Source organism: Hemicordylus capensis, chromosome 3 (assembly GCF_027244095.1).
Source record: "Hemicordylus capensis ecotype Gifberg chromosome 3, rHemCap1.1.pri, whole genome shotgun sequence".
Lineage (NCBI taxonomy): Eukaryota > Metazoa > Chordata > Lepidosauria > Squamata > Cordylidae > Hemicordylus > Hemicordylus capensis.
The window spans coordinates 348,721,010-348,732,352 of NC_069659.1; positions in this window are offsets into that span (position 1 = coordinate 348,721,010).

Consider the following 11,343-nt stretch of genomic DNA (forward strand, 5'->3'; position numbering starts at 1 on the left):
CTTCCCCCAAACACCTCATCTGCATTCTTTGCACCCGTGCCTAAAGGCCAAGTTTGACCTTGCCTTAAACATATCATTTGTCTCCTGCAGGTTTATTTTTTTCTAATACTGATCAGGATTGTGACCACATCAACACAAAAGATCTTTCTCACTCATAACACACACACACTTCAGACATTATGCTGTACTAGTGTACAGATGTCTGTACACTTGTACATGTGATTGTGTGAATGACTGTACCTGAGTTCATTTAAAAATACAGCACAGGCCATTCAAATGCATAGTACACATAGGAAGTATACTTCTGTACCGGCATTCAACATGTGAATGACTTTACCTGCATACACTATACACTTGTACAAGTAATGAATATAACATGTACTGTATTGTATTTGTTGTATTTTATTGTGTATTAGGCCACAAGCTGTCCCCTGCTAACTGAGCAAAGAGGCACCTTTTAAAAGTGGTGATTCTCTTTATGTAGCAGGGGGAGACCAATTGGCCCTCTCCGTCCCCAGCACAGCATCCTTCCAGTGGCTGTTGCTGGTGTCTATCATGTTGCTTTTTTAGATGGTGAGCCCTTTGGAAGCAATTTAATTTAATTTAATTTAATTTAATTTAATGTATTTCTGTGTAAACCACTTTGGAAACTTGTGTTGAAAAGCGGTATATAAATATCCGTTGTCTTCTATTGTAATGTGTGAATGGGCTTGCACACACCCCGTATTCCTGGTCTTGATTTCCCACCCCACCCTCATGGCTACTCCTTATCCTAGAACAGGGGTTCTCAAACTTGGGCCTCTTGGACGACAACTCCCATCATCTGTGGCCATTGTGGCTGGGGATGATGGGGTTGGTAGTCCAACAACATCTGGGGACCCAAGTTTGAGACCCCCTGCCTTAGAGTAACTCCTGAGTAGTACTGCTGAGTAAATGAGTCTGTCAGCCAATGAGTTTAGCTCAGAGCCACATAACTTCGGCCCTCTTGCTGTTATTGGACTACACTTCCCATCATCCCCAGCCACAGTGGCCAGTTGTCATGGATTATGGGAATTGTAGTCCAACATCTGCAGAGGTTGTGGAGGGCTGGCCTAATTTAGTGTGGCATTTGGTCCTAAGAATAACCTTCACTGAATTCAAAAGGACATGCATCCCAGGAAACATGAATGAGACTAGGCAACCCTAAACTACAAGCTTGAATGGGTTTAATAGTCATTCTCTCCCCTGGCACCCCCAGCCAGACCCATGTATGCCTAACAGAAATCTCACCCTGCCAAACTACAATTCCCAGAAGTCCTTTTGGGATGGCCCTGTTTATGTTTGTTGTGGAGTGGCCAACTTTTTCAGCAATTTCCTGCAGTAAAACCTTAAGTGGCGCAGCAAGGAAATGCTTGACTAACAAGCAGAACATTGCTGGTTCAAATCCCCGCAGGTACTATATCGGACAGCAGCAATATAGGAAGATGCTGGAAGGCGTCATCTCATACTGTGCAGGAGGAGGCAATGGTCAACCCCTCCTGCATTCTACCAAAGAAAACCACAGGGCTCTTTCGGCGTCAGGAGTAAAAATCGACTTGACGGCACACTTTACCTTTACCAAGCCCTGCTAACTGAGCAAAGAGGCACCTCTTAAAGTGGCGATTCTCTTTTATTAAGCAGGGGGAGAGCAACTGGCTTTTTCCAGCCCCAACACAACTTCCTTCTAGTGGTTGCTGCTGCCGCTGCCTACCTTATATTTCCTTTTCGATTGCAAGCCCTTTTGGGAAAGAGAACCATCTTGTTTATTATTTGTTTTTCTGTGTACACCGCTTTGAGGACTTTTGTTGAAAAGTAGTATGTAATGTAATTCGCAGAAGGAGACAATATTAGCAGGTGGTCTTGATAGTTTCAAGCATAGCTCTTTGAGCTACAATTCCCATCACCCCCAGCTGGAGAGCGGAAGTCACCTACCCCTGTTCTCTGCTCCGAAAGCTGCTTCTTTTGCATGCGGGAGGTCTGGGGCTCAGTCTCTAGGGTGGGGAACTCCTCCCAGCTGAAACCTTGGATCGTTGCTGCCACTCCTCGGTGTGTGTACAGTGCTAAGCTAGATGGGCGAATCCTCTGACTCAATAGCAGGCAGCTTCCTATGCCGTTTGGCTGGTGGTTTATCGTGGAAATCATCTCTGCCAGAAGGAGTAGACCAGAAGGGTAGACCAGGAGGAGAGCTGGTCTTGCGGGGGCAAGCAGGAATTTTTCCCTCTGCTAAGCAGGGTCCGCTCTGGTTTGCATTTGAAAGGGAGACCACACGTGAGCGCTGCAAGATATTCTCCTTAGGCAGGGGTGCACAACTCAAAACGTCCCAATGGGCCAGAAATAACCATGACGATGTATGTGGGGGACAAAGTCAATTTTCAGTGCATTGATTATTGTAGTATAAATTAAATTCCTAGTTAGTGGTGGGTCCTTCCCTCCTGCCAGAGGCCCACAATTTTAACCAAGGCCAGAGGCCAGAAAACAAGCCCTGTCAGTCTGTGGGCACCTGACTGTTCCAGCCCCACACAAATGCCAAACTTTGGGGCTCCTGCTGTTGCTGGCTACCTGGGCCACCAAAAATGTCCCCACAGGCCAGAACTGGCCCACGGGCCTTATGTTGTACAGGACTGCCCAGAGGGGATGGGGCCATCCTGGGAAGAGCACCTGCCTGCTTGCATGCAGAAGGTTCCAGGTCCCCTGCCTGGCACCTCCAGACAGGGCTGAGAGAGACTCCTGCCTGCAATCTTGGAGAAGCTGCTGCCAGTCTGGGTAAACAATACTAAGCGAGATGGACCAACGGTGTGACTCGGTAGAAGGGAGCTTCCTATGTTCCTCTGGTTCCCAACCTTGGGTCCCTAGATGTTGTTGGACTACAACTCCCATCACCCCCAGCCTCAATGGGAAGGTTTCACGTTCCCTCCCTGGCAGCATCTCCAAGAGAGGGCTGGGAGAGACTCCTGCCTGCCACGTTGGAGAAGCCGCTGCCAGTCTGTGAAGACAATACTGAGCTAGATAGACCAATGGTCTGACTCAGTATATGGCAGCTTCCTATGTTCCTATGTAACCCCTCAAATAGACAATCCCCAACAGGTCCAGTGCTTATGTCTCAGGAGGACAGAGCTGCAGGGACAGCCTGCAATCTCGGTGAGGGCAGGCCTGCCCCCTGCTTAGAGGCCAGGTGGCCAGCTGCACCTGGGCTAAGAAGGTGGTAATGGCTCCTGATGGATTGTCCAGGGTTCATGGCTGGAAGCAGTTTGCACTTGCTTGGCAGGCCGCTAAATGATCTTGCCAGGTGCAAAGTGGGTGAGACGGAAGAGGGAGGAGGAAAAACCTGAGCAGCACCAGGACATGGACCAGGAGAGGCTAGGGCTGTGCTTTGCCTTGGGGTGAATGTGGTGCTACACTTGAGTTGACTGGGATTCCTTTTCTCAAGCATTTCCTGGAAGCCTGATTCATGCCTCCTGAGTCACTCAGGGTGGCATCTGTTTGTGGTGCTCCAGAGCATGCAGGGCAAGCTGGGTGTCCCTCAGTGACATGTGTTTGTGTGTGTGTGTGTGTGTGACAGATATAATTAGTACCAACAAAAAGACAGGCCCCTGCCCCAAGGAGCTTACAGTCTGGGAAAGCAAAAGAGGGAGGGGACGGGAAAGGAAGTGAGAATGAACAGGAAGGCAATATGTGTTTACATGACCTTCCGCTTAATTTCAGTAGGGGATTAGACCAATTTGTGGAGAATGGGTCACTCTGTGGCTATTAGCCATGACAGCCAAACAAAACCTCCAGGTTCAGAGGCAGTCTACCTCTGAACACTAGTCAATGCCAGAGGAGGGCTGCAGGAGAGGGCTGTGGCCTCGATGACTTCCTTGAACTTTCTGCTTGAGGAACACCGGAGATCAGAGTGGGGGAAATGACACAGCCCACCCAGACCTTTGGGAAGGTCCCATTCACCCAACCAAATACATATATATATACACACACGCTACTGTAAAAGTATTTCACCTCTTTTCTGAAAGTCAAAACTATTTTAATGTATTTAAAACATTTTTCCTTTTTTGAATTTTTTCTTTATTAAAAAAGCATTACAAATGTCTAATCCCAATACATAATGGCAAAGTTTATAAGTATATAAATTTAAGCAAAACCAAAGGAAACAAAAAGAAAGAAAGAAAAATTATTTAAATTACTTTTTAAAATTTTACTTTAAACTAAAAAAAGGAGAAGGGGGGAAATTCCTATGACATACATGATTTTAAATTAAGACGATGCTTTTTTACTGGTCTTAAATTATTCCTAGTAAAATGTGAAGAGTGGTCCTGAGTTTTATCATTCCAATAATGAATTTATTTAAAATATTGATATCCCAATTCCACCCCTTCAGCAAAATGCTGCTCAAAGTGTCTCACAATAATAATAGATCACAATAAAATGTTGACTTTGTGTGACACATTGAGCATTGCCTGGTTCGGGTGGGGGGAAGATATTTAGGGAACAAGGCTGAGTTGCATTCTGGAAGTCAAAGAAATCCTCTCCAAGACCTGTTTAGTGCAGGGAGAAAAAAGGCAACTCGTGAGTCTCCCGTTACATCCGAAATGGTCCTGGAACACCGTGGACTCTCACTCCAGCCATCACCTCCCTGCAGCAAAGCTACTTTCTCATCCTGGCATTAAAGCCAGATCCTGTTAGCATTAGCTACAGGGGAGAAGTCTGCAAGGGGAGATCTTTGAATCCCCTCCAGTTCTATAAAGCCCACCATTAAAGTGGGGCAAACAAAGAGAGCTGGGGGTCAGCAGGGGCACTAATCTTTCCACCGAGCAAACAGACTTGCAGAGAGGGGCCACGGTGGGGAAGGGGTGTTGAGGAACCAAGCATCATTCATGATCTCCTCCTGTTGTTTGCTGAGAAAAGATGCAATCCTCTTGCTTTCTCAAAGGGTATCTCTTTACTGTGTTGCACGCTGGAGTTATATATGAAGTCATCAAGCCACTGAGTGTGCTTTGCATCCTTCTAACTTGAGCACTTTAGCCCAGGGCGTCTCAAACTTGGGTCCTCAGGTGTTGTTGGACTACAATTCCCATCGTCCCCAGCCACAATGGCCTCTGGCCATTGGCCATGGGAGTTGTTGTCCAACGACATCTGGGGACCCAAGTTTGAGAACCCCTGCTTTAACCCCTGCTAACTTGGCAAAGAGGCACCTTTTAACATGGTGATTCTCTTTATTTTAGCAGGGGTAGAGTAACTGGCCCTCTCCACCCCCAGCACAGTACCTCCAGTGACTGTTGCTGGTGGCTGTCTTATGTTTCTTTTTAGACTGTGAGCCCTTTGGCGACAGGGATCCATCTTGTTTATTTATTATTTCTCTGTATAAACCGCCCTGAGCCATTTTTGGAAGGGCGGTATAGAAATTGAGTGAGTGAATGAATGAATGAATGAATTTAGTCTGTTGATCTTCTAGCATATCCCATGATCCAGTATTAAAAAGTACCGTATTTCCCCGAATTGAAGACAACTCTAAATTTAAGACAACCTCCTTAAAAAAAATACAGGTTAAGTACAGTACAGGTTATACCTGCATTTACCCTGAACAGAAGACCCTGAATTTAAGATGACAGCCTGATTCCTAACATAAAAGAACTTGGAGGGGGGAAATTTAGTCTTGGATTCAGGAAAATACGATGCCTGGTGCAATTTGTTCTTTACACTTACAAATACATTACAACAGCACACATTACCTTTGCCATGTAGGAAGGTTAGAGGATTCACCTCAACAGTTTAGTTAGTTTCGTTTACATTCTATCTTGCTTTTCCTCCAAGGAGTCCAAAATGATGTACATGGTTCTGTTGATCGTCACAACAACCCTATGAGGTCGGTTCGACTGAGAGAGAAGTGACTGGCCAAGGCTTATGGCTGAATGGGGCTTTGAAAATAAATGTTACATGCATTGATTTAGAGACAAGAATGATAGGATCTTAGCGCTGGAAGGAACCTTAGAACTCTTCTAGTCCAACCGCATTGAGTGCAGGAAATTTCTGCAACATCCTTGACAGTCACCCTTTGTTTGAAAACCTCCAATGAAGGAAAGCCCAGCACTACAGGAAGGAAAATGCTTCTATGTGTGCACACACATAGGTGGATATGTGCTGCGTATGCACATGCATCTGTAGATAAGCTACCAGAAAAGAGTAGAGGTGCCTGCTGAGAAACCAGCAGTTCTCCAGGTAGAGACATACCAGAAATGGAGCTCTGTGCCCAGGAAATAACGAGCCTGCTTCTCTTGTCAACTGAGCTCATGCAAAATAGGAGACATTATGCCCTCACACTGCAGAATTGAAGCTGGTTGCAGAATTCAGCTCTTCTTGGTGCAGAATTTGGATATCCTGGGCACATCTATTGGGCATGCTTTAGCTCTGGGTTTCCTGCACTGAGCTATGGGCTGGGCTAGATGGCCTCTAGGGACACCTCCCACTCTATGACTCCAATGGAGAAAATCTGGTTTTTTCAATGGCACACCAGGGCAATGACCACACACTTTGGCTGCTGTTAGTGCTACTGTTCCATCTTTGTGGCTAGGCAGGTGGCCAAATCCAACAGAACACAACAGAAACAGAAAAGGGGAAAGGTCAGTCTACTGTTTCCCAAAAACATGCATCTCCTGGAACATTCCAGTACTGCATGTGAGTGCAAATGGAAAAGCCACGAAGCAGCAGCCCTGGTCACTTCCATGTTCATCCATTTAATTGAAATAATACACTGTAATACTCCTTTAAGGCGCTGTTGTAAAGATTATGGATATCTGATATGTATGTGCCGAGTGCTTAGAATACCCCCCCCAAAAAAAATATTATGCAATTCCGCTATTATTAGCCAAGAAAAGAGGCTCCCTGGATTTAGGGGGCTCCGAAGTGGCTTAAGTCTGAGGCAAAGGAGACCCTGAATATCTGGGAGCCTGGATTTTCCCCTGTGGAATGGGGGTTCTTCTCCCCTTGATTGCCTCCTCAAACTCATCTGCAGTTTGCTGCTTTAGGAGCAGCCAAATTCCTTTCCTCCACTCGGACAATAACAAGGCAGGATGATATTATCCAGATTTTCTTCTCGGAGATAATTAAAAAATACATTTCCTGCTTGCTGAGATCATCACAAGCAAATGGATCCCTGGAGCTGTTGCTAGGGTAGGAAGGGATGGAGTGGTGGGGCTTGCTCAGGGGCAGACCCCTAGAGCCCATTGAGAGACGCTGCTTCGCAGGAAACGCCTGAACTGTTGCCACTACACTGGAACACAGGAAGCTGCCATATACTGAGTCCGACCATTGGTCCATCTAACAGTATTGTCTACACAGACTGGCAGTGGCTTTTCCAAGGTTTCAGGCAGGAGTCTCTCCCAAGCCTACCTGGAGATACTGCCAGAGATTGAACCTGGGACCTTCTGCATGCCAAGCAGATACTCTACCATTGACTTACATGCAGCCCCAACAGACCCTCCATCCCTGCCCCACTCCCAGCCAAGCAAATACCACCTAGCTGCGGAGCCTCAGTGGGGTAGGCCATGATGGGCATTGTAGTCCAAGGACATCTGAGGACCCAAAGGTTGGGAACCCTGCCATAAACAATGTGGCCGAAAGTCCTTCTAGCGTTCCTGTGCTTCAGTGCAGGAAAGAGTCTCATTCATCTCCTGTTTCACTGAAGGAACATAGGAAGCTGCCATATACTGAGTCAGACCCTTGGTCTATCCAGTTCAGTATTGTCTTCACAGACTGGCAGCGGCTTCTCCAAGGTTGCAGGCAGGAATCTCTCTCAGCCCTATCTTGGAGATGCTAGAGAGGGAACCTAGATGCTCTTCCCAGAGCGGCCCCATCCCCTAAGGGGAATATCTTACAGTGCTCGCACATGTAGTCTCCCATTCAAATGCAAACAGGGTGGATCCCGCTTAGCTAAGGGGACAAGTTATGCTTGCTACCACAAGACCAGCTCTCTGATAACACATCTGTTCTCAGATCCAGGATTCCCACCTGAGCCCCTCATCCTACACTGCGGAAGGCTTTTCTCCACCTGCTGGATGCTGCACTCACCTGTACTGCAACAGTTAGTTTTGCACACACACACACACGTACGTGCTGAGGTTAAAGATATGCTAGGGAAAGAGAATGGTCCCGCAATCTGTTGTTTCCGACATGCGGAATGGCATCACATGCGCGCCAGATGACAGCTCAACGCTCATGCGCGTGCATGTCCATGCATGGTGTACATTCGAGGCAAGGTGCATTGACCCTCGTTTTGGAGATTGAACTGGGGAAGGGACCAGACCCTGAGAAATGTCTAGTCTAGCAAATCACACTAAAGCCCATTGAACAAGGCATCTCCAAAAGTGTGTGTGTGGGGAGGGGGTGATTATCTCAGGGCAAGTACTCAAAAGCAGGAACCGTCCTGGGTTAAGAGAGGCTGTTGAAGGAGCATCTGCTTAAATCCTTGGCTAAGTGTGTGCGGGGTGGAGGTGGGGAAGATCTGGGCCAAGGAATGGAATTCCTTCTCACTCTCCTGTGAAAGCCGGGCCCAAATATTTGCCTCCATCTCCTGGCCTCCTTGTGTGGCAGGAGGACACCCTCCCGGGGAAGTGGTGCTGGGAACCCTCTGCCTGGCAAACACAACTCGCTCAGCATAACCGGTGTCATTAAACCCTCCCTTTCTGATGCAGCCAGTAATCCCCAAGCCAAACAAGCCCCATCCTCCGCTCCCCAGCTGGTGACACAGGGGGACCCCCGCAGGCAGCTGCAAAGACACACAAGGAAGGGGGAACATCTGGCCCCCTTTGATCTCTTCCACTCAGACCCAAAGGCTGCCAAGTCAGGGTTGCGAGTGGGAGATTGGGGAGAGAGCCTTTTGCGGGGGACTTGGGAGCACCACCACGCAGAAGAAAACCAGCACCAGTTCAGCGGCCTTTCTAACCTTTCCAGATCCCAATCTTTTACATATCCAGACATTTCTAGGCAGTCTGTGGGAAGGGAAAGATGCTTCAGGGTGGGTTTACAGGAGAGGAGGAGGAGGAGAGCTGGTTTTGTGGCACCAGGCATGAATTGCCCCCTTTGCTAAGCAGGGTCTGCCCCAGTGTGCATTTGAATGGGAGACTACATGTTAGCACTGTAAGATCTTCCCCTGAGCGTGTGGGGCCACTCTGGGAAGAGCATCTGCATGTTTGCATGCCGAAGGTCCCAAGTTCCCTCCCTGGCAGCATCTCCAAGATAGAGCTGAGAGGGAGTCCTGCCTACAAACATGGAGAAGCAGCTGCCAGTCTGTGCAAACAAAACTGAGCGAGATGGACCAATGGTCTGACTCAGTATACGGCAGCTTCCTATGCTCCTACGACTGTTTTTATGTATCGCTCAGTTTTAATTCATTGGAGAATGGGGCTGGAGCTCGGTGGCAGAACATCTGCTTAGCATGCAGAAGGCCCCAGGTTCAATCCTTGGCAGCATCTCCAGGTAGGGCTGGGAGAGACTCCTGCCTGGAACCTTGGAGAGCTGCTGCCAGTCAGTGTAGGGTCTGACTCAGTAAATGGATGTTCCTAAACTTAAATAGCAGGTGCCATCATAGAAGATGCATCCCTCCTTCTCCACTGTTTGACAGAGGAATAATCTCCCTTGCACATTGTGAGCTCCCCTTTGCTGGAGGTTTTCAGGCAGGCTGTTGGAGCTTCCTGCTCGGAGAAGCGGGCTGGGACTAGAAGTCCCCCCAAGGTCCCTTTCAACTCTTAAGTTATATGATTCTGTGAAAATTGGACCTTTTGCAACACAGATGTGCCTCGTCTTCAAGGAAGCTAATGCTATTTTTTCTTCAAAGATTGTTGCTACTTACAAGTATAGATTGATACAGGTTTGATGGTTTAATTGCTTGATGAAAACAACCACTGGACAAAAATATGATTGGTTTGATTTGATTTCTATACCGCCCTTCCAAAATGGCTCAGGGTGGTTTACATCAAAATAAAACAAAAATCAATTAACTATTCAAATTGAGAGCTGTAAAAACAACAACATAAAACCATTATTAAAACAATTAGAAGAGTTTTTATAACCCTGGAAAACCAGGCCAAACCTTTAAGGTTTAAAAACAGTTTAAAAACCCTGGAAGGCCAGGCCAAAGGCCAGACCTTGATAACAGGTCGTGTCTTGAATTTCTTGTTTTTCATTTTAAAAATGGGATGGAATGTGTCTTTCAGGATAACCGTCTTATGTATCTGAACAAACACCATCACTTCTACAGTGTCTTCATTTCCAAAAAGAAAGGTCTTAGGGGGAAATGCCTCCCATTAGCCACAGGAAGCATACTTTCTAGGAGGTAAAAAAGAAGTCATAAGATTATGTGCTGATTTTTGCAGAATTATATGGTATATGGTTTGTCTGTCATACTCAGCTTTTCTTGCTGTATAGAATGAGATGTTCTAACAGCCTCTAGGAAGTGACTGGCTTTCCGATGCTATCAAAATAATGTGAATGTAACTACTCATGAGTAATACTGAGGTTGCAGTATGTTCTACTCAATTTTCTCCACTGATGCAATGAATAACTGGACGGTCCAGTTTAAAAGGTTGCTAACCTAGATCGAGAGGTTGGCACCTGGAGTGGGTTTAGCATTACTAATTAGCCACGTGTCGTTGAGTCATATAAGTTTAGAGTTGGAAGGGACCATGGAGGTCTTTTAGTGCATCCCTCTGCTTTTCTCTGTTTGAAAGCCTCCAGCAGAAAGCCCATCACTCATGAGTCAGAATGTTCCACTGTCAAACAGCTCTTACAGTAAGGGAATTCTTCCTAATGACTAGCCTAAAACTGCTCCCTTCCCTTGCAATTACATTTACATTTAATATCCTGTTCTTCCTCCAAGGAGCCCAAAGCAGTGTACTACATACATACCTAAGTTTCTCCTCACAACAACCCTGTGAAGTAGGTTAGGCTGAGAGAGAAGTGACTGGCCCAGAGTCAACCAGCAAGTCTCATGGCTGACTGGGGATTTGAACTCGGGTCTCCCCAGTCCTAGTCCAGTACTCTAACCACTACACCACTCTGGCTCAAGTCAATTTCAAGTCATTGGTTGGATCGAGTCCTGCCCTCAGGAGCAACAGAGAGACCAAGTCTACTCTTTCTTCTATGTAGCAGCCCTTCAGATCTTTGAAGAGGACTCTCCTATCTCCCCTTAGGCTTCCCTTCTCTGTATGCACATGCCCAACTCCTTCAACTATTACTTATAGAATCTGATTTGCAGACCCCTCACCATCTTGGCCACCTTCCTTGGAACTCATTCCAATTTACCAATGTCCTCCGTAAAATGCAGTGCCCAGAACTGGA